This window comes from Falco naumanni, chromosome 15 (genome assembly GCF_017639655.2).
Source record: "Falco naumanni isolate bFalNau1 chromosome 15, bFalNau1.pat, whole genome shotgun sequence".
Lineage (NCBI taxonomy): Eukaryota > Metazoa > Chordata > Aves > Falconiformes > Falconidae > Falco > Falco naumanni.
In genome coordinates this window covers 14,211,531-14,236,588 of record NC_054068.1, presented here as the reverse complement: position 1 = coordinate 14,236,588, position 25,058 = coordinate 14,211,531, and positions in this window count along the sequence as shown.

Sequence of the window (25,058 nt, the reverse complement as noted above, 5' to 3'; positions counted from 1 at the left end):
TTGTCATACTAAGAGCAGCAAGATTCAAGCCGCTTGCTAGCTGTCAGCTAACTGGTATTTAAAGTCCGGTCTTTTTTTAGAACTTCCCTAGAACCAATTTATGGAACATTGTGAGTGATGCTGCAAGCAGGAGAGACTCCAGCCAGGCAGGAGTCTGTTCTAGATGACTTGGATTAATGGAATGTTCTTCTGTCTGTCTTATTTTATCCTTTTGCCCTTATAGCTGGAAGCCAGCATCTTCAAACAGTTCCTTCTGTAACATCAAGGGACATAAATAATCAGAGTATATCTTTAACCTAGTTAGAAAATATTATAGAGGAGAGTTTTACTTTGTCTTTGTATAGCCTGCACAAGTGATGAAGGACAGCTCTGTAAACAAAATTAAAAAAAAAAATTAAAAAAATTTGCATCTGACAATCTAACCTAGAATGCATGATTTAAATAGATCAGATACAAATTACAGTAATGTACAGCATATTGCATTTGAAGGGTACAGAATACTTGGAGAGGTAATTTTTCAGGAAAGTTTGAAAGTCAAGCAGTATCACAGAGTTATGTGGCTGCCATGACAGCCAAGACTGAAACAGGTGGCTTAGGCTTTGTAGAATAATCACCTCATTGGAAATATCCCACACCCATTTCTGCTTAATATGTCGGTATAAATAAAATTCCTTATTTTGAATACTAATACACATTTATAACAAGTTTTTGCTCTTTTCTCAAGGTGTATGTTGAGATCACAGATGTATATCCTAAAACATGAATCGATGAAAATCTACACACCATCTACAGGAAGCTAATGTGAATTGATGTTGCTGACAAACCTAAAAACACCATGCTAAAATTGTATTTATTTGATCATAAAATGACTTAATACTTAATATACTTAAAAGCTCAGGCACTGGGTTTTAATAGCACCTCCTAAATGAACAGGGTAAGGTCCCAACAAAGCTTTTCACAGCTGCTTCATATGCAACAATTTTCCCAGCAGCCTGATCCACGGCTGCACATTGGAGCTGCTTGAGGTGCTCAGGGCCTGACAGTTCTAACTCCCACAGTTCGTCACGAAGAGTAGGACTCTGAACTTATACTACATGTATTGCTAGGTACAGCTGAACCTTTGGTTTATAGGTAATCAGCTTATTTTAGTCTTTAAACATTTTTTTTTTTTCTGGCTCAGTTTCAAGCCAATCCTTTAAGTGTAAGTCTAGATTGCAGTTGCCGTGTTCACTACTAAGTTGCAAATCTCTGATAGAGTTTCAGAATTCATCAGATGGGAGGAATGGAGCCTGCTTGAATAAAAGCTGTCCAATGCTTTGCAATCTTGTACCCTACCATTTGAATCATAGCTAAAATGGGAACTATAACAGCTGGTTTTGTGTTGACATTCTTCTGATATTTAGAAATGTACAACAAATATATCCCTCCCATGTGCTTCGTAGCTGTAGATACCTCATACAAATGCAGAGCACACTGATTATTTGTTATCGTGGGGTAGTTTAAACTGCTGTGCAACTCTCAGTATCTTTCTTTACTGATGGAAAATGCCAAGGCAATTTAAAGAATAAAATACCACCCCTCAGTGTTCCTGAGCACGTTACAAATGTATAATAGAAAATGACCTAATAATATGGTCTTATGCAATAACTAGACGAATTAAAGCAAATACTTTTGAAGGTTTCTTTAGTTCCCTTTGTATATAGAAAAAATTCATAGTAGGTCAAGTGTATTCTAATAAATTAATGTAAAGTTAAAATGTGGTAAGGGTTTTTGCAGTTACACAGCTTTGCTATAGGAATTACATATTTAATTACTCTCATTTGTTACAGCCTGTTGTTACATACATATTATATGGCAGTGTTTTCCTCAACTAGTAAACATGGCGGTATTGAAACAGATTTAAAAAATATTTCTTTTCTTAATTTGTTTAGCGTTACCTTGCATTTTTGAGAGGAAGCACAATGAATCTACGACTGAGCAGTATGCTTATGGTTCTCCTCAGCCTACAAAGGGCTTGTGAAATTAAACATAAATAGGTGATAAAAGCTGGATGTTAGTGATTTTCCTCTTTATGCTGGAACTTTACTGAAATCTTTTCCAAAGCTGTGCTGTCATTCCGATTGCTTTATGGCATTGCATGACATAACAGGACAACAACTACTTAATGAACAGCCCAGTGATGGAGAATCCAGCCAGGATGGAGGATCAATTCCTGTTCAGCCCAAAGGAACTACCAGGCTGTCTGCTGGTCTCTGACCCTTGTTGGGTCAAGGAGAGCAAGTAGGTATAAGAATAGTGTTATGCCTCATAGTGTGGGCATTCACTTGACAGGAAACGAGTTTCAGTCCTCCTGCAGTAAGCATTTAGGCATTACTGAAATAAAGGCTCGTGGTTTTCAGTATAATTAAGCTAGAGGTTCCTAACTAGAGGGAGGATTTAAGGTTGTAAATCACTAATGGTGTTGAGTAACAAACCTGCAGAGATAGCTTGGGCAGTTTAATGGTCTTTCTTGGATGGCTTATAGGCTATTCTGTAGCATCTAATTCTTGTCTTGTGTTGAATAGAGTCAGGGTGCGTTGCTCAGACAAGGCACTGGAGGCAATGTGTTTTGCAGCATGTTAAATTAGTGCTGTTATTCTGTCACAGTTCTCTCTTTACGAGTGTATTGGTGAACACTGAGGACAGGATGCCATGTACAGATGTCCCCTTATTACTGCTTTCTGTCTGGAAAACTAATTGTGATTTAAGAAGGGCAAAATGGGCCATGCAATCACTCTTGTAGGCTTTGGTGCTCTTTCAGCTATTTTTGTTTTTTTGCCCTTCTCTGCAGGAGAATGTGACAGAGGGGGAGGAAATGTCTAAAACTTTCAACCATGACCTGGTAGAAGTGAAGGTATTCCTGGGACAGAATAAGCCAGTAAACTTTGAGGGAGGAGGAGTTGCCATCAAATCTGGGAAAGACAAGAGGGTGTTTTGGAATACTTACTTGTAGAATGTCAGGGGAAGGTAGGAGTAAGAACTACCAGTAGTAATCTTCTCATTTGTGTAATGTATTGGGTGCTTATCCTTCAGCACTTTGCATGCTTAGAACCCCATAAGATTCTCAGATTCAGCAAAACAGAACTACAGCTCCATTTGAAGAACCAAAGGGTACTTTGGGGAAATGTTTTGTAGGCAGTTCCTAGAATTAAAATTAATTAGTGGGAAAGACATAGCTGTGGGATGTGGACCATTCATTGTCATAACCATGAAAAACTACTAGCTTCAATGTGTACTTTGCAAAACTCTGGTGTAATTAGAACTTAATGATTTTTCTCATTTGAATTATTAATTTCTTTCTTGATATCCTGACTAATCCAACCATTTATTATAAACAAGGTCTAAGGCAGGACTGAGGTGATGGTTTTGCTGCACAAATGTGTATCTGCCTACCTACAGGAGCTGTTGTGAATGCAGTTAGTATTCTTTGTATGTCAGCTGAAGCTTTACCATCAAATAACTTGCCAAACTAGAGACTATAAAAACTCAAATGAAATTCTAAGCCAAAGAAAAAAGGTGTAAGAGGGGTAGGAGAGGTGTTTATCTCGAGAAACTTCAGGTTTTAATTTAAGGACCCACAAACTGGAATGTAGTGTGCTGTATAGAGCGATGCTCTGCATTGCTGGGAACTAGTCCTTGCCTGCCTGTCACTCTGCAGTTAAGTCTCATCCATTTTGTTCTGCAGTTTGTCCTGAATATATGATGTTTATGTTTACACAGCCTGCTTTACTGCAGCAGTTCCTTAACGACTTGGTGAAAAAGTAGGACCCCTCCATCCTAAGTAGAGAACAGACAGATGGTCCCTGCCCTGAAGAGCTTATAGTCTGTTTTCTAAGCCTGGACTAGTATTTCCAAAGCACTTAAATGAAATACTTCGTCACGCTATTTAGCAAGCAGTGTCTCCTGCCAGCAGTTCTGCCAGTTCCCCCTATCCAGGGGGCAGGCAGCTGTGGTGGGCTTGCTCAGCCTGCCCAATCTGCCTGGCTAGTTGGAGCTGTGCCATGAGAAGCAGCTGCCCCTAGCTCTTCTCTGTGCTCTCAGCTGTGCTTCCCTCAACAGCAGTGCTCCAAGCACCTGGGGATGTCTTGTCGCCCTTGTGTCCCTCAAGCCAGAGTGGGGAGGAGGGCAGGGTTTGGCCACAACGCCTGGTTTCAGCGGGAATCGGTTTCTGTGGTCCTCGAAGTCATTCAACTTGAGAGAACGTAGGCTTTCCTATTCTAACTAATCCATACTATCAAAACAACTAAGTGACTTATCTCCTTTGTGCAATAAATACTATAAACCTATTTGAAGTCATAGGGAATTAAACATCCTTTGCTGCTATGAACCAAAGTATCCACATGCCAAAAACAATAAGAGAGTAAGTATTGTATTTTACCTCCTCTGTAAAAAATACTTTGCTCTCTTTTCTGTCTCTTAGCAGAACAAGGTGAGCATTTCAAAACTACTTTTGTTTTGTCATCATACCATGAGTAACTTGTGTTTTGTTGTTTGCTTGTGGAAAAGAAAAAATACTGCATTGGCTTAGGCTATATGTCCACATCTTGTGCTGTTTTCTCATCTCCAGTGACAGATGTTTCAGATGCTGCTAGACTCTCTAATTCCCCTGCTTTGCCTGTACTTGCTGTCTGCTATAGAAACAGTTAACTGAAATGTAAAGCACCAGAAGCCTGAGAAGAAATGCATTGCTAATGGATGGAATAGTCTGTGACTGGCTTAATTAATTATGTTAAACAACCCAAGCTTTGGCATTATTAACAAATTCATTTAATTGTAGTAAATAATGAAGATTATAATTGAAATTATGACCTTTGTCTCCTGCAGAGATAGTAAGTCGTGCCAAGTTTGCTTCACACCTGCTAAATTGGTGCTGATCAATGACTGGCAATGGCCAGACATAATAATGTATGTGCATTTCTTAAAAACTCTAGAGGAAGGGAAGTGAGTTCAAATATGCTTTGAGGAAGAAAGTGAGTGTTATCTGTTAGATAAAAAGGGGAAAGTATTTGCAATTAAAGGTAGGAAAATGCCATTATGTGTTGCTCATGCAAATGTATAGTCACCAATAAAGATAACTTCCGACACCAAACTGGTTAGTTACAAAAACCATTCAGGAGCTCTTCTTGAGCTTAAGAGGAATGGGGAGTATATGAAACTTGAATCACTTGCCACTGTTTTCTGAAACTTGATTAGAAAGGCAAGACTGAAAAAGTGGTAAAAACTATGCAAAGTCTTGAAAAAAGCCAGAATCTTCATCATGCAGTTGTACAAATGTCTGTCTATAGGGCATTACGTACCAAAAAATGATGGGTTTAAAAAAATACTGTCTAGCGGACAAGATATTCTAGGGCTGTGCAGTACTGGATTCACATCTTACACCTTTTCTGCTGTAATATCTGAGAGAAAGTTCTATTTCCTGTTCAAAGATCTAGCTGTATTAAATACATATGTTCACCTACAGCATAATATTATACAGCCAAAATGTGGGAATATTGGCTTACGGAGGACCATAACGTATTTGTAAGTAGTCTGCATGCAAAGACATACTGTTCAGATATCTGATCAGAATAAATACATGTGTATGTATATGATGAGAAGATTTTGCCCTTAATTTCTGTCTCCCTCTTTTTTTCTCATAGCTCTAGCACACACTTATCAGCCCACATTCAGTATGTGACTGTTTGCAATTACCCACCTTCCCTGTAAAAAGTTGCTATGATTTCTATCTAAATAAGAGTAAGTGTGCCCATCTGTGGAGAAGGAAAAAGAAAAGAAAAAAAAATCAAAACCCAAAAAACTCCTTAGGCAGCTGCTAATTGCAAGCTCCCAAGTACTGTTTTGTGGAATGGAGTAGGATGATGATGCAGGTTTGCCTTGCCTCAGACCTCAGTGTGAAAGGACCCTTTTCCAGCTCAGTGGGGGACACAGAAAGGAAGTGTAGGAAAATATCTCTGCCTACACCCTGCTGTGCCCAGGAATGATGCACTGCTTGGAGTGGAGAGCCACCTCTGCTGTTTCTTCCTGGCCTCCAAATGAAGAACGTAATCTGGGAGCTAATCCCTGCTGTTGGAGGAGCAGCACTACCTCTGTGAAGAATATTAGCTATTCCGCATCCATTGCTGTAGTAACAAGCTGTATCAATCTTCTTTGCTACAATTAATTTTGAAAAATTACCTTCCTGTTATAAAAATTATCAAGCATGTGCCTAAATAGGCTTGTACATTGTTTTCCTTCTACTAAAACCACTGAGGTTGCTGCAGTAGACATCAGTGGATAAAGATCTGTGCTACTGGGAGAGTTAAGCAATAGCAGCAGCTACAGTGTCGCAGCAGCTACAGTGTCACAGCAGCTCAGAATCACAACCATTTGGTTTAATTCAGAGCTCCAAGTTTCCCATGTTACTCAATTAATAATAAAACTTAAAGCATTAGAAAAAAAAAAAAACCCAAACAAACAAAAAAATGCACCACCCACCCCCAAAACAAAACACACACCCCCACAAACCTGCAAAGCTCTTGACCTTGGATGGTTTTGGCAGAATCTGCATATGTGCTGGATCTGGGGTAGTTATTTTGGGATAGCAATGGAGAAACCCAAGCAAGAATTGATTCTTTCTGTGAAAAAGACTTGGAGAAAGATGTTATGAATCATCTCATGGTAGTTGCAGATTGGGGGCGTGCTGGAGCTTCCTCTAGTGAAGTGTCTAAGGCAGAAACTTGTTTGCCTGTAGAAGCTGAACGTTAGAGAAAGAAGCTATAAACTATCCACTGGCAATATATGATGCACTAGAAATGAATATGTCAAACCTGACTTGTGGTGAATGTACTGCAGTGCCTACAATATCTCTTTAGATATGCTTGGTCTTGTCTGTGATAAGAATAAACCTTTTGATGAGTATAATGAAAGCCTGTGAATAAGGAAAGGCTTCACGTTGCACAGGAAATGCAGTGACAAGAAATAAATAGCTATTTCTGCCTGGTGAGATTTAACAGCTTACAATTGCTGATTGCATCTTATGTCATTTGAACTGGTATCTGTACACATTAAAGCAGGAGCCTACAGCAATCCAGAACAGTAGCAGAAGTCAATGGAAATGATTATGCATTTTAAGCCTGATCATAGGAGTCCCAATTTTATCCCAGGACCCTGCTGTGGTAAGTTCTATATAAATGCAAAATCTAAAGGCGTTTTCTGCTAAAAAGATCACTATGTTCATATTGTGGAATAGTAGACAAACACAGTTTGTAATGCAGTGTGACTGCTTTTATGATTTATTTAGCACTTACACTGTGATTGCAAACAGTTGAGCCCCACTTTTCCATGCAGTTGGAGAACACAGGATGAGTGATAATTTTGTCCCAAGGAGCTTATGGTCTAAAAGGTGTAGTAAGAAGCCAAGAAAAGAAAGCAAGATGGAGTAGGCTGCAGAAAGAAACAGTGCTACCAGTTGAAAAGCATGTCATGCCATTGTGCTTTTAAGAAAGGTTTGGACTGTTTTCTGCACCCTAAATTCATGAGTGGTTTGTACAGACCAGCTGGTGAAAGATGGTGTGAAACTAATTTCCTGTTCACAAAATGTTGAGATCTTTATATTGCATCTAATGAAGGTTGTTGACATCAACATGAGCAAAATTTGGCATAAAACTGGGACCAGTTCTTGCCAGTAGAAGCTGCAAGTGAATTATTAGAAAGTTATTTAAAAGAAAAGCAAGAAGTCTAAAGCCCATATTATTGCTATTCCTATAAAATCTGTTTCCCCCAGACAAGATACCAAACTAGAGAACCACAGTATTACAATATATCTATAAACAATTAGAATAAATCAAATATTTTCCTTTTGGTTTGTTTTAGATTGCTTTCTAATTAGCTAATGTGCTTTCCTGAAATCAGTTTTATGTTGTCTTAATGGCTTTGGCTACAAAATGAGATCACCAACTAAATGATTGCCTGACCACAAGGACCTGTAATGATCTTTTAGGAAGTGCTGTGTTACCTTAGACTGAAAAATGTTGCTGCTGTACTATCTAGTGCACAGTAACATTTACATAGTACTGAATGTTCATATTGCATAAAATAATTATAATGAAATTCCACATAAGAATATTAATTTCTGTGTTGTCAATACTGCATGACAGTTTAAGGAACACTTTTTTTTTTTTAATAACCTGGTTCAGCCATCTACTGAGAAGGCAATTAAGTCCCACTGAGGTGGATGCTGAAGTTACATACATGTGATATATATCAGCTGAGGATTTGCCCCAGTGGGACTTAAGACACAGTTATATGCTTTCCTGAACTGAGACCTCAGAGGATTACATTCATCTCATTAAAGCGGTTAAGAGTGCATAAAATATTTCAAGGGGGTTCAAGGGGGGTGGGGTTGGTAATGACTGTTCTTAATAATTTAGGGGAAAAAAATAGAAGCACACATAAATACAGAAACAGATTTGGCCTTCAGAGATAAAACCTTTTAATAATTAAACTTTTGCTAATGATCTCAAACATCTCCTGTGATAAATCTTTTCTCCCTAGTTTCTAATTCAGTGGTCTATAAAGCAATTACAATTCAGAATCATCATTTCATTTAATGGACTGTAGCATGTTGTTGGCTTTTGTTCATTCTGGACAGTGTATTTTTAATTAATCATGTAGTACATTATTGGGTTTTGTTATAAATAAACATAGAAGCTAGAGGTCACCAAATGTGGTCCATTTTACTGTAATGTGTTGACTTATTTAAACATACCTATCCTGCCTTGCTTTCTTCGCTAAAACTGGATCCTGACAGCAGTGCATTTACAGTATTTCCATAGCTGACTGAGTGGTTCTGTATGGTAGATGATAATGCAGGAACCATTTGAGGGAAAAAAAAACTTTTACAGCTTACAGCAACAAAAATGTTTCCTTTCATTCAGTTTTTGGGAATATATTTTCTTAGATCATTATATTTCTATGAAATGTGAGAAGCCAAAACCTGTTTATGGAGTTGTGAGCAAAGGGATGTTTCCTGTTGCCTGTCTGGATTTCATGTGTGCACTGCTCTGTTCCTCGGAAGAATAAGATAAGATGTCAAACACTGCCAGTCTTTCCTGTATACGATCCTCACATCCATGAAGATAGTGATGCTTATTTGAGCTCAACTTGTTTGGAATTCCTGGAAACTTGGCTAGCTTAGCAGACCCTGAGAAAAGCTGAATTTTAGTTTGACCTGTTGTCTTTAGGAAGCAAATAGTATCCCATATGTAAGAGACTTTGTGTGGTGCAAATGTATGTAAAGACTTTACTTCAGAAGTGACTTACAAGTAATATTCAGCAGTTAGAGTAGCAGTCAAGTAGCTTCTTTTCAAGGAACTCTCCATGTTCTGAGTGTGTTTGGTTGCTGAAGGTGGCAGGAATATTCAGCACACATGTCTTTGATCCTGCTGACAAACCTTTTCATGTTCTGAATATTTTGGTAAGGACTGAGATTAATTATTTTAGAATGAAATAATTTAACTTTTACAATAAAGATCATGTGAGAGAGAATCTGGCAGTGAAAATAATGCCTTTACTCTTACAGTCCTGTAATACTCTGGTAACTATTCTTTGAGCAATATATTCTTTTTCATGTCTGTTGAACAGATGTGGCAACATGTCTGCATGATTTATAGGCTGCTTGCCTGACAATCCTGGGATAGCTAGTTGGTTTTATATACTTTGTTGTTGTACCATTTTGTGAATATATTATCAGTTGCTGAAGTCTGTTCTCTCCTTGGATTTTAATGTTGTGAAGTTCCTGAAAGGACAAGGATGCTGAAAGGAGTCAGAGAGTAGCATTGTCAAAAATGTCAAGCTGACATAGTCCTATTTGCAAAAACAGCTTATCTTGCTAGGTGCTGCAGACAAATAGGTTTCCAAAATCAGGTTCCTGAACACCTAAAATCATTCTTGACAGAGTTTAAAACTTCTACATTTTAAATGCGCTCATTTAAATCCCCTCCACTTCTTGCTTCTAGAGTGAGTCTAGTTATTTGAAAAACTAATCTGTATAAAATCTCATTGACTTCAACAGAACTTATTTTCTTCTGTAATTAGAAATGTGAGTAAACATCACAAAGAGCAAAGTCTAACATGCCATGTGCAGCACAGAAATACTTTCTTTGGCTGTGAGGTTACCTTATGAATTTTCATACAGGTAACATTTAATTGTAGTTAGTATAAGTGTAATAATAATTTCTGAAGCACACAGTGTTTCCTGAGCTGGCTTCTTTTTGAGTATTACAGGAGATTTGATAATCCAACCCCATCCTTTTTAAGGACAAGAGGAGGACCATTATTTTATATGCTGCTCGGTTACCTCTGAATATTTGTGAACTGTGGATTACCCATACCACAGACATCCTCCCCAAACTTTCAGCAGTTTATTAGACCACTTACAGCACCTTTCAAACATAGTAGCAGTATTGGTCTTAAACTAGCTTAGAGAAGCATACAGCTACTTTTGCTCTGCAAACTACCCTAACCATGTTGGTACTGTGGCAATTTTATGCAAAGCCACCCAAGTGACTCTCCTGCACCCGTCCTAACTTGATTAAGTACAGAAGGGTTTTATATATATGCACAGAGAACAAAATGAGTCATATTTGAGACATAAGTATTCTTAAATTTGAAAGTGGTTGTTAGAATGGAGATTATTTCTTGCTGATATAGTCAATAACATTCTTTATAGGAGTGGCAGGAGGAGGAGTAGGAATTTATGGCAAGTACAAAGATGCAGTGTTATGGCTGAACATTTAGAATAAGGGTCAACAAATGCATAAATTACCCTTGCAGTGCTTTCTGCAGCATATAAATATTTGAAAGACTTGTTTATTCTCAGGTTGAGTGAGTTGATGTATTTGCATAACATGAGTAGTATAATTTTTTAACCGTTTGTAATTAATATTCAACAATAAGCTTTTAGTTGCATATATTCTGAGTATCGTAAGGAAGTGTACAGGCTTATTAGGCAGGGTAGCTGGCTGCTCGCTGCTAAGGATTTTTGAAGTCTGTAGTGTTTTATACTGTTCAGTTCTGGTAGCCCCAAGGTTATCTGTGAATCTGAAGGCAGCCCAGCGCCGCCTCTGTCCTGAGACAAATCATCTTGCGTGCCAGGTCGTGCTGGGTGCAGGAGGCTCCATCAAGCGGGACTGGGGGGCTTGGCACCCCATAGGAAGAGTCCTCTGCTCAGGCAGCCAGGCTAGCACCGTCCTCTGGCTCTGCTCTGCCCTGCAAAGTATACGGGGGAAGCGCATGCATGCTGCTGGCATCTCCCAGGTTTTGTTTGGCAAATGTCCTAACGGAAAAGTAAAGCTTGGAGTGTGTGCCGAGGAGAGGAAAGAGGGGAAAGCAGTGAAAGGAAGAGCCCATTTGTTTATTTTGTTATGTGTATATTTCATATTGAATATCTTGCTCTCTCCTTGCTGCTGTCAATGTGTCCATACTGGGTGGCAATAAGGAAAGCAGTTTAGTGACTGTATAGCATAGTACTTCAAAATTTTATTGCTAAGAAGATAAAACTGGACTACATACCTGCTGTTAAACATCAATCTCACCTTTAAACCTTCCAGCTGGTGTCAAATCTCGGGATGATTCTATATAGTTTAAAAAGAAAATGTTACACAAGTTTTTTCCAAGGAAAAAAAGAAAATCTTTTGCCTGTTGATGATGAAACTGGGAGCATCCATTCCATACTGCAGTCTGCTGCAGCTCTGCATATTGTTAAATCAAGCATTTCATTCTTGGACAATGCAAGGGGGCACACTTGTATAGGTAAGCATTTAGGTCTGTATTTAAGACAAAACCAGCCAGCTCATGATCATATAAAACTATACAAGCTACACAGAGCAGGACCTACATTTTGACTTAATAATGGTCTTGTTTAAGGAAATAAAATGGACAATATCCTAAATTCTATCCTGGCTTACACCTAATTGAAAAATGGGCACACAACATTTTCTGAGAGTGTTTTTCTTGTTCTTTTGGGAAGGAATTGGGGTTGTGAGCTGACCTTATTTCATATATGCAGATCAATATTACACGGAAAAAATAGCACTTTTTTTTTTTTTTGGCATCTGGAAGATGTTAGATCAAAATGCTGTCAGATGCAGGAAAAAATACAACATTATCTAAGATATGTCTACCTCTTATTCCAGAAATAACGTTGCTCTTACTATTCTCATTTCATTGTCATTTCTCAAAGCATTATAACACACTGTGTAGTGAGCACAAGTCAAATGATACCATATTTGTATCTTCCTTTTATTTCTTATGTGGTAATTTACCTCTAATGAGTTGCAATCAAAGCAATTGTTAGAGGTTGGTATTTAAGGGTATACTTTAAACTGAAGTTTGTTTTCAGAGTATCTTGCTCAAGGTCTCAAATAATCACAGGGAAGAAGTAAATGTCATGAATATATGTTAAAAAAAAATATATTGCTTTTGAATCTTTGCCAATGCTTGTGGTAGTTTTTCTTCTTTTTGTGAAGTTCTGCCTGTGGGTATGTTGGTGGCAGCAATGCTCTGCAGCCCAGCCATTCGCCTGTGCTCCCTGGATGTCACAGTGGTTCCCATCAGGGCTGCGTGCATGAAGGAATGCCCTTAATGGGACTGGACTGCTGCCGGGTGTGCTGGTCTGACTCTGTCAAGATCAAATGAAGGGATCTGAAGTCTGTCAGGGTATGATACACCTACCAAGGGAGCAGCACCAAGGTTGAGTCTACTGTATTTTCTAAAGGAATTCTGTAATATGAGGGGTGTGATTTTTTTTTTTCCTTTTTTTTTTTTTTTTTTTAATGAGAAAAAATACATTTATGAAAGAAAAGAGGGAGGCCTATTTCAACTTTGGTGAATCATTCTATCAGACAGAGTATGGAAGTCTTTTTACATCTTTGATGTAAAATCACCATCCGTATCTTGAGGTACGAAAGAGTAATAAATCCCCCCTCCCTCTGGGAGAGCAATGGGACCCTCAAGGAAAACCCAGCTCCATGAGAGGAGACTGATGGAACAAAGCATATGGGCACGAGGTATGCCCTTTATCCTAGTGTAACATGACTGGCATTTCACTCCAGCGCTTTCAGTCCTGATCTGATGGCTTAGAAGGGATCTCCAGGCAAGACGGGAGACTGCTCTGACTTTGTACTTGATCTTTCTCTAAACTGAAAGTAAACTATTCAGACCTGATTGAAGCATAAAATATTCTGGCCAGCCTGTATCTTGTTTCAAACACTTAATGTAATCCATGCCCCAGTTTAGGTGTCTAGAAAGAATTGATTGAGCTCAGGGACTCTTCAGACCTAATAGGACTAAGATTAATCACCTATAACTAACTGTTAGAAGACAATGAGTTGTTAAATTGCTCTATCATATCATGTTAAGTAAAAGCTATTATTTTGAGCAGAATGGAAGTAGTTTGAGACCATGGGAAAGTTTTTTGACGTTATAAAATTAGACATAAAGGACTGACTTACAATGAAAATATATTTTAGAAAAGAAAAAAAAAAGACCGAAGACAAAAGTTGAATGTGAAAATAGAATGGCTGTTTGATCTGAAGCTAAATTTAAAGTTTCTGAACAATGAATCTACAGTCATCTGAACATTGTTGTAGTCAAGTACAGATTTGTAGCTATGTAAGAGTGTTGCGGAGTCTACTGTTTTAATAGACATAGAAAATGAGTAGGCAAAACAGGTAGGAAAGTATAACTGGAGTTTGAAAGTAATATTTTTGAACATGGTATTCATAAGAATGAAATGTGAATTTTGAATCATATGAAAGGCCCGGTAAGTATGCTTAGCAACTCCAATGCATGTTCAATGTCGTGGCAGAATCGAACGTAGATATCACCTTCCTTCTCAGACAACATGCCAAATAACTCTCTGCCAAAACTTCCTGGCCCAGCTTTTCAGCTTCAGCTGCTGTTTCTTTCTGTTTAAGAAAAATTATTTGCCCTTAGGCCTCATAAAATAGGTTTTATTGAGGTAGTGGGATTTACTAAATGCAAAAGATGTTTACCTTGTCCGAATCATGCCAGTGTTTACTCTTGCCCTGGGTGCATTGAGAAATATGTAATTGTGTCCTTGAGGCTATCCATGGGGATGCTGACTGAAGAGCTGTGGAAGTAGTAGAGTGTGTGTAGTGTGAAGGTGTGACTGCCTTGGAAGTGAACTGGTCTTGCTGTCAGGTACAGGGCCATGCAACGTTTATCCCATTGGCATCATTTATGTATATGAGACTGAATTCAGCACTGCAGATCCAGTAAGAGTCAGTTGTCTGGAATTTTTGAAAGTTTAAATCAGCCAGGTTCTGCTTTTCTAAGATTCAGGTGACAATCTCTATGGTGTTGGGTCTTAGCCTGTACTAAAATGTACTATAAAGAAATATTTACTTCTTTTTTTGTGAATACTGATCACTAGATCTTCTCTGTCAGAATATTATTGCCATATCATTTTTTTTTGCCTTGTGATCTTCTGTTACTCTAGGTTTAGACATCACTCATCTAAAGTATCCTGAATGATAGAAAGAAAATAGAAAGAAAGGTGTTTGGTTTGCATTCTTTCCCTGTTCATCATGACTTACAGTTGCTTCAGTCTAGAAAAGTTCATTAAGCTTATTGACAGTATTTCTTTTTACTGTGCTTAATGTGTCTAATGATAAATGCTGCTTCACTCTCGCTAGATTAAATAGCTTCATGGTCTTTGTTACTACTTGTATATCCTAAAAGAAGAAATAAGTAAGCAATAAACAATATCGGCCAGCAAATGAGGAGGCTGAGATGGTTTGTCAGGCTAAGTTGTAATCTTTCAGGTATTGTGAACTTAAGGAAAGAATAATAGAAAAAGGATGTCCTGTTTCTCCTGTTTTGAAATCTTTCCAGACCTAGGATGGGATGTTATTTTCAAAACCGAATATGGTTTGTGCTGTGTGATTCCGAGGTCAGAGTTCAGCATTCTTTAATAGCCAAATTTTTCATTGACCTCAAAGAGAGCTTTGTAGGAGAAAGGACTGTGGAATTCAGCTCACAGTGGTTTCTGTTCCTTTTTTTAATAAGGAAAAGTCTTGGCTGGCTAACACTGTGCATTCTGCTGAAATACTGGTTCATCATTTACAGAGTAAATGTACTGTTTAATATTAAAGAAATGATTCAGTCTTTTAGTAGCAAAGTTCTTTCAGGTTATTAAACTAGCATTATAATTTCTGTTCTACTGGTGTCACAAATGAGGTTCTGCAGGATGGTTGTGACCAATTAGTAATAGGTTGAGCCTTAAAAAGGCTCATTTTAATCACTTCTTACTATCCAGTTTTCAGTTTTTCAGTGCTGAAGGAAGGTTTGACACTCGGTAGATTATCAAATCACTGAGCTTTTTTCAGCTTTTTAAAAATGCTGCTAAGCAGGGTTCTTATCAGTAGTTAGGTCTCAAAAATTGTCTATTCTTATGCCTTAATTTAGTGTGATGCATAGTAATACATATAGGTGACTCCAGCTGAAAGGGGACCCAGTAACATTTGGGAGAGATGCTTTTTTAGAGTAAGTTTGTAGTCTAAGTAGACAGGCCTAAGAATAAGAAAAGAAGGGAGCATTGGCAGAGTTAAATTGGTAGGTGCCAAAAATTCATTATTAGGCTATATTAATATATTTAATATTCTAACTATGTACTGCTGTGTTTTAGTCTGTCTTCCACATACTTCAATACTTGTTAAAATAAGTTGCTCTTCTACAAAATTGCATCATTATTAGTAGCAAATGTAGTGGCACGTATCAACCTAAATATCAGAATATGAAAAGAAAAACAAGGTGGAGAGGTACCTGTCAAATTTCAAAATAATATTTTAATTCAGAAGAAAGGGCTTGACTGATATTAAGGGGTGTTTGTGTGGTGAGAAAGGCTATTCGTCTTGGTTTCTGAATCCAGAAATTAGCCAGGCTCCCCCCTCTTACAGCTGTGACAAATGTTTCTTACAGCAATGCCAGTGGGAATAACCTATTTACAGATAATGTGAAAAATGAAAGAAGATAAATCATTTTTGATAGTAGAGCTATAGAAATTTTAAGCCAAAAGTGAAAATGGGTATTTATGATTGTTCCAAGGAAGCTTTTAATAGCTGTCTGTTCTGTTTTTCTCCCTGCTGTCTAGCACACATGATGCTGAAAAAACACATGATTTTTTTGTGTGATGGCAGTGTCATTCAGAATTCAGGGACTTCTGGATTTGTTACCATGAGTGGTTATGTGACTGGCCAATGGCTGGAACCTTCATTTCCTGACACCTTCGTCCTTCGGGTCACATGCTTGATTGTTTTACATGCCATGTGTCCATTCTCCTGTATCTATTCAAGTGATACCTTTTTCCCCTGTTGATAGCATATCCTTTAAAGGTTTGCTAAAATTGTTATAAACATGATAAAATATATTAAGAATTTTTAATGTATTAAGTTTGATATTAACATAAATGTAATCTTAAAGCAAAATCCTTTTTTAAGAAGGCTAGTAAAAATATCCCTTGCTTCAATCCGTAACCTTGGTTGTCTCCCTCCCTGAGGTGTGATAACAGCCTCCAGTTTCTGTTCCGCCCTGAGAAAGCTGCATCTGAAACTTCCGAGAAAGTATTAAATAGCCTGTGCGTGCAACTGCTTGGGCTGCCACTTCCACTAAATGCTTTTCCTATTTTCCTGTTGCTTTTGCTATGGTAGATTGCCTGCAAGGCTTCATTCTGAATCTGGGCCTTTAGCCAAAATAAAAGCCAAAGACACATCAAAGGACTTGCTCAGAGGATTGCCAAATATTACATTTAAATAGAATAGAGAAAAGTATTCCTTCTGAACTCCTAGGCTAGGTTTGGAAAATATTGTGTAGAGAAGGAGAGATGTGGAAATTCTGGGAAAAAGTATTTGTTTTGGACAAATACATGTGGTCGCCAAACTTAAAAAAAGGGCATTTTGGCAGCAGTATGCTGCAGAAAGACCTTCAGCCATTAAAACTTGATTAATAGAAAACATGAGAATTGCAGGAGGAAGTGGAGTTTATATCGTGAATAATCCAAAACCTATGGCATTCACAATAAAGCTTGAGAAGTGCAAGCAAGAGATGTTTTTTGTAGATTTTGACTGACAACTGATTTGAACTTGGAGCGCTGAGCTCCCGAAGGAGTTTGTGTAAGAGAAATTAAAAGCAAAATGAAATGGGCAAATGGTCTGTTGGTCTGTTAAACCTAGTGCTTCAGCTGCTCACATGCATTCTCTGCTGTTGAACTTGGGTGGTACTGGAAGCTTGCAGGGATGTGGTGTGAATGGGGCAGGGTGTACCTGCCCCAGCCTGGGAGAGGCTTTGAAGTGGTCATTGAAGCCTGCTGAGAATGTGGCTGTATCAAGGGAAAGCGCTACAAACAATAGGAGCATGGTGTTGTATATTTCCTAGAAATAATCATATCAGTTTAATCTGATTATGTCCAGGAGAACCAAGAAGTGGAATCTTAAATGTCTAAAAACAGAAATAGAAATATAGTTTTGCCTGGGAATTTTCTGTTGTGACATTCTCTCAATGACTCTGTGACACTCAACACTGCACTAATTCTCCAAATATTGAGAGATATTACATCCTCTCTCCCCTCAAAAAGAGGATGTAACATAATATCTGCAGTCACCTAGCTCTGTCGTTACAAAAATAAACTTCCAGTACCCTGTCAGAGAAGCCTGGCTGGTTATAGGGTAATATTATTCAGGGTAGATGAAGGAGGGAGGTGATAAGTTTCAGAGGCTCTGGTGTAAGCCAACACTTGAGCTATATACTGGCTTGTTTTGTTCAGTGCTGATAAATTGGTGTCAGGCAGAAAACTGGAATCTGTCGGACTTCTTAGCTCTGAGAGATTACTGAACAGCATGAGGGCCTGGAAAAAAATATGGATCACAATGCTGAATAGACAAATTTTGCTTCTGTGTCTCTGCTTATATAATTGGAGTTTTAACAAGCTCAGGATCTTCAAGAGTATGTATGAATTACATCCTCAAAAATATTGCAAAGTGAATATGCCCACCGATGAGACTGTCTCCCCTTGCTTAGTGTGTTTATTGAACTGTCCCGTCACTTACTCTTGTAATCTGTTTCCTTCTGTGTACAAAATACTACACCAGATTGAACTGTTGACTGCAAACAAATTATCAAGCAAATGTGTATGAAAAGCAAATTCAAAGGGCCATGTTCATCAATCTTGATTCTTAACTTGCCTAAGTAATTGTGAAACACCTTTTCTAATTGTCTTCCTAGTGCTAACAGAAATATAAAAGATTCTGCAAGTTACTCAGCAGATGGTTTTAGGTATCTACAGACTATGCTTATACCTTTCTTTTGTTCTTCCACCTGTTCATAGAAATTACGGTTCTCTACCAAGATTTTTTTAGATGTTTCCATTTCATATCTAAATTTTAATGTTTACTTTTCTCTCTCCTGTGGAGAGTACAGAGCCCCTGATATCATAACAAACTGCACACTGTGATATGTGAAGGTGTAACATTTTTCTGCAGTATTAACAGCAGTGCATTTATTAACATCACTGAGGGGGATTTAGCATTACTTAGCACTACAATACAGTGAAATAATCTTTTTGAAGATACAGAGATCTTGTATAGGGTGTTGTCTTTCATACTGAACTATCAATGAACCCCAGAATAAACAGCTTTTACCCATTAATGTATGTCTTCAGACAGTCTACTTATGAAATGAAATTGAAGTGAAACTATACTTTTTATTTATAACGTTTATTTTGGCAGTTTTTAAACATAATGCAGAAACATTTGTGTTAATTTGCTATTCAACATGCACTACGAATTAAATTTCGTGCTCTAGTCACAGAGTATATGGCTTTGCTACAATCCTTAAGGCTGCATGTTTAGGTTTGATACTTTAAACTGTAGACCTGCCTTTTGCTGTTTGTCAGGATGGAGGGTCTTGCCTCAAAGCACTGTCTTTGTTTGGAGAAATGACCCAGGTTCCTTGCTCATCTCCAGACTTCCTGGGGGAACATGGGAAAAAAATACTTATAGTCCAAATAGAGAATATATTTAGGCATCTTTTAATATGGATGGACATAGTAAGATTCTCAAAAGTATCCATTACTCCAAAGGACTGTCTGAATGTTTTTATTTCTGTATTTTTGGATCTGCATTCCCATCTGTGAAATGGACAGGTGACTCTGTCAAGCATGACAGGAATTTTGCAAGGGAAAATACAGTGCAAGGCCTGCATATCAAATTATTCCTCCATAGAAGATTTGTAATTTTTCAGTTTGAAATTTCTCCCTGGGAAAATACTGCTGACATCACTACCACTCACAGTGAGGAATATTTTTGGTATACAAGGTTAGGAGAGAATTTCTTTTTGTGTATGTAGATTAGAAAGCCTTGCTGTAGTTCAAGTCTGGAAAGTTTTGACAGAACATTCTAGATTAAGAAGAAAATATTAAACCTTAAATTTACCTGTGAGAACAGCTCTTTCCCATAACAACACAGCAATGCTGCACAGTGCAAAGGGCCTATTCTGTTCAGTTCATGGTGAACATGAACGTTTCTCTCCACAGCACTTTGCTGGGTACAGTACCCGTTTGCTTATAAAATTCTACCACGAGACCTTGATTTTTCAGATTTAAAAGTACAGCTAAGCAGCCTGCTCTGATTAAATAATTATTTTTCCTGAGGGTATTTCTCTTTGGTGCTTTAAAGAGGATTTAAATGTCTCTAACCTGCTAGTAATGCACATGTAGTATCATCATGCTTAAAAACCCATGTTAATAAATCTGTGTTGGTTGGAGGTTAGGCTTTCAGTCAGCTGTCAAGTGTTTTGGGATATCTTTCATGACTCTCTTTAAGGTTTGCAACTCGGATTACACAGTATCTCAAATGTGTGCTGTGAATTTTAATTCTGTTTTATGTTCTTTCTGTTGTGGGCGTGGAAGGAGGAACAGAGCAGGCAAATAGCAATAAGATGCATCATTGTATGAAATATGCTTATGAGCACTTTGGATGTAAAATAGGTGTGATTTTGCAAGATAAATCATTGTGAATCAGTTTTCAAAAGCTGTAGAGATTTATATTTCTCACGTTTGTATTTCACTACTTTGTTCTTAGTATGTATCTGTACCCATTCATGCATACTGATCACTTGTCGTTATCTTAGGCCTTCAACAGAACGATCACTACAATTAATTTCTATACTTTTGTTCAACTCACTAGATCATTGAATTTTAGCTTTTGATCTTCAGTATTTCAGTTAGTTTACCCCCAAAGTCTTTCTCATTGGATTTTAACAAGTTAAGTGACCTTTTCAAGCAAGTCTGCTCATAGCCATGTTCACTGAAGTAAAGGACTGCTACTTTCTAGTAGTACAAGTCCTTGCAAATGGCATGTAAAAGTTTTCATGTGAACACAATACCCCAGGGAATACCTTGGGATGTTGCTCCTATACAGGTGAGGATGGGGAATGGCTAAAAACATCTGTTGCCAGCACGTGGCTTACACATGTATAAAATTTGGTGGGAGCCTGGGTAGCGTTCCTGAAAGCAGAAGAAAGGTGTACAGCAGTGGTGCTGGAGGGGCTACGTTCACACAAGAATATAATGCATTACGATTTCTTCACTGCTCTGGGTTTCTTTTCTGAGTGTTTTTTCTGCAATTTCTCTTTTCAACATCAATATGTGGTGGCTTTCCTGTTCCTCTTTCATGGCTATGCTTGATCTTGTGTTAAGTAGCTTTCATTTCCTCATTTTAGATGCGATGTTTCTGTCTGTCCTTTATAGAACAGAAGAATATAAGAAATGGCAAGAGTTAACAGATCTGTCTCAGTGGCCTGTCTCTGCCACTGTTGTGAATGCATTGGATAAGATAGTAGAAGATGGGGAATGTAAGTTATCTTTACTTTCCTGGTTTAGAGACTACCCCAAGAAGGTTACATCAATACTTTGGAGGCTTCGTGGGAATGGCCTCAGTGCACTCAGCACTTCATGGGAAAAGCCATCCTCTTCCCAGTAGGGAGAAAACAGAGAGGAGCTGTATCCCATAGGCTGCAAGACAGGAAACAAAGCTATTACCAAGCTTATCAGCACACTCTTCTGTGAAGTTATGATGCTCAATGGTGTGGATATGTTGGTGTGAGTCTACAGGTGTCTGCCTTGAACCTCCTGCCCCTATTCCCATTGCTACTGGGTGCAGCCTCTGCCCATTACCTCATGGACTGAGCTCCCCCATGCTGAGCACCAGTTCTAGCAGCACCAATGCTTTCAGCCTCTGCAAGGGAGGGAAAAGCTGTGCCACAGACCAAAGTGTCTGAAGGAAAAATTTAAAAAGGGTAATCTTACTGAACAATTATTGTTTCATGGTCTTCCGCCTTTTACTTAAAACCACATGAAAACAAATGATAATGTAGAATTATTGCAGCCCTAATTGAGCACACTTGCAAACATTTGCTGTCTTTTGTTCTTTCTAATCTAAATTGAATCTGTGAATAACAATGATTTCATGATGTTAGTGGGGGGAAAAAAAGTAACCCTTCTGAGCAGAAGTGTGACTGCATGAAGTCTTGCTGATTAGAACAATACTTAAGTGAGCTAAATGCTTCCTATAAGTGCCATTACCTATCAAAGGTTAATACTTTACCAGTGTTCCTTGTTCCTGAGGCTGGTCGCACTTTGTCTATGTAACAGGGATCCTTATATTATAAGAAACTTGCTCTGGCCAAGCCTGCTTCGACCCAGCCAAGCCTGTATCCAGCTGTATCCTCAGTCAGTGCAAGAGGTGTGGTGTCACTTGTTGCTTGCACAAACTTTGATCAGTTTTGTCCTGTTGCTTTCTTTTCACCATCATGCTAATGTTTGGATAGGAAAACTGTAGAGAATGTTGAAGTAAATGGAGATCTTAACCTGTGATGATGAGTCACCATTAAGAAAGTAGAACATGTTTTATGTGTTAGTATGTCTTAGCTGATTCAAAGTGTTCTGCAAACCTAAATCTTCTACAAGCAAAGCACAGAAAAGGGACCCACGAGATTCCACAGAAATTAATTATTAATCACATTTGACACTTGTCTAGCACAAAATTACACTGTATTCCATAAATTGGAAATTACCATATGGTATGTATTCCCTCCCCTCAGAATGTTACATGTGTAATCTTTTCTGGCTAGCCCTGAATGAATAATTGTTATAGATGTTGTCTCAAAAATCTGACTAATTCTCAGTACCTTTTCATTTTCCTAATCTTAATTAAATCTGTGACTGAAGAGGACACATGATGAGAATGGAAAAAATCACCTTGTATAAATCAAAAGCAGTGATATGAAATCAAACTGATCAGGATAAAAGTGTGTTTTGTATATAAGCTATTAAGGACCTTTTCTTTACACCACCTCCCCTCCCCCTTTTTGTTTAATAAATTGAAGGGACAGATTCGCTGTTCAGCTCCTGAAGCAAACAGAGATGGATTCTACAGCTTGTACAGAGGCCTCTTGTGCAGTAAGAGCTGCACTGCATCTGGTTTGCTGAGAAATGTACTGTGCTTCCAAAAAGCTTAGTCGTTTTTCTTTCCATCTGTCCTAGTTGAACCACTCTGCTTCCCTCAGCAACTGCCCAGTACAAAAGACACCCTTTCTTGCTCAGGTTATTTTTAGCCATAACTGGTTACCTGATGCAGCTTGCAACCTCCCAAATGATTATCAGACCAAATGACAAGGCAACGCAGGAGGTGTAGAGATGGGGGAAGAACAAAACCACCCCAGATCAACCCTGATGTCAGCCTTCTTGCATGGTGCACAGCGACTATGCAAAATAGGTGCAGCACTGAGCAGAGACGCCGGCTCAAGACCTGGAAGCACTGCAGCACTTTCCCCAGTTAAAGCTATCTCAATTAGCTCAAGTGACAAAGTTATGTTTATTTGTAGCAGTAGCTATGCATTTCGTCACATGATGCTATATTGTTTATAGGAGAAATAACACATAAATTGCTAATTCCAGTAGATTAGGCTCATGTAAACCTGGCTTGAATAAGAGGACAAGTAAGAGTTTGCTGAAGCTGCATTTCTTAATTTGACAATGTCTTTAGATAAACTGATGCAACTTTTCTGTATGCTTAGAGCTGTCTGCTGTATAAATCAGGCACAACTTCATTAGTCTGTCTTGAAACCAATGCGAGGAGGAGAGTTTTACCCAGTTCTGGGGTTTTGCCAAGTTTTGGTAAGTAGGTTTGAAAGTAGTTGTAAATCAATTTGACTATATGCTGTTATAGTAAGGAACAGGCAAAGTTCACTTCATATGCATCTAAGTATCGGAACAGCAAACTAATAAAATGAGCTGGGATGGTTTAGAATTTTATATATATATTTATATATAAACCCTCATATACAGTCAAAATGCTGAATTAACCTGTCTTTCTGTCCAGACCCTTTAAAATAGAAAGAGAGTCAGATCTTGGGGCAATTTGAATAATAAGAAATTGATTTAATTTCCACTTTTGAGGGTTTGGCTTTAAAAAAAAAATAATGTTCAGATCTGCTGATTTCCAGCTTATTCACTGTTCAAAGCCTGTCTGGCAGATTGACTGTATGCTGCTTTTGGCATAATTGGATTGATAGACAACACATACTGGATTGCCCTGTGAAATGAGAAAAACAAAACACACCTTCTGGTAACATCCAGTGCTGTGAAAATGCTGTTTTTCTTAGGTGTCTGACTGAAGGTAAATTTTCCCTTGGAGAACTTCAGATGGGCTGTGTGGTGCCTGGCAAATATTTTTATCATTATTGAAATCCCAGGTGCAGCTTTCATGCATTTTGGGGAAGACTAATCCTTTTTTATTTTGAACTACCACGGCTATGTTGACTTTCTTGCCTTGCAGATCCCCTCTGTGCAGCCATATAAGATACAGAAGCAACAGCCGCAATCTCTGTCATTCAGTAAATGTATTGCAAATGAAAGGAATTAATGCCTTGAGCACTTTGTTCTTGTGCTATTTTGGTGCAGAACATCATACATTTAGTAAATATGTGAAGATATGAACACAACAAAGTCACTTAAGTTTGAGATCTCTGAATTTTTATTTATCCAGATTCAAAGTCAAGTATTGCCCGCGAGTATATGTCCTTTTGAATAAAGCAGGGATTCTAATTTCCCAGCTCAGGAGCCCAGGAAATATTAACAGAGCAGGGCTTGGGCTTAGGATCAGGAATAAGGAGCAACGAGACTCCTTGCCCCCAGTCTTTCCTAGTTCTAGGGAGCAGGCAAGTGGGGCTTCTGATAAATGTGTTTAAATGTGAACTGTGTAATATTTCATAGTAATACTAGATCCAAAAGTTGTCCAAGGAGAAAGATCTTCAAGTAACTTAGTTGCTGGGGGAAAATTTAATTTTAAACACAGATTATAAGAAATAAAATGGCCATCAGATATGTTTTATTTTATAATCAGCGTCAGCTTTGCTACTGAAGATTAACTGCTATTACCTATCTGCTGAAATTCAATCTGCTGAAAAGGCTTATTGTTGCTCAGCTGACTTCCAAAAATCATCGTTCTAGTAAGAATATACAGTATATTTGTATCGTACATGCTATATTTTCAGTGCTGCTGTGTATCTATGTGTATATATATAAGTGCCTGAAGGCATAACGCATTTGGGCAACACCCTTAACGTGCTTTAACTTGGCCAGCCCTGAATTGGTCAGGCAGTGGGACTAGACCTTTCATTGTAGGTTCCTTCCAACTGAAATAATCTAGTTTATTCTAAATGCCTGATAGAGTAGTTCCATTTCTTAATTGTTTTTTAGTTTGGGAATAATGAGTTAACAAAAATGTTTAATGTGAACTGGCTAAGAAAAGTTTACGGTAGGTTTTTTGGAAAGGTTCATTTTGAGCTAGGCTTTCCTCTCTAAGACACTTTGGATTTTATGGAAATCTGGTAATAATGATGAATGAAGATCTGCATCTATAGTGGAAATGGTACCGCGTGTGTTGTTATGCCACACGTTTATC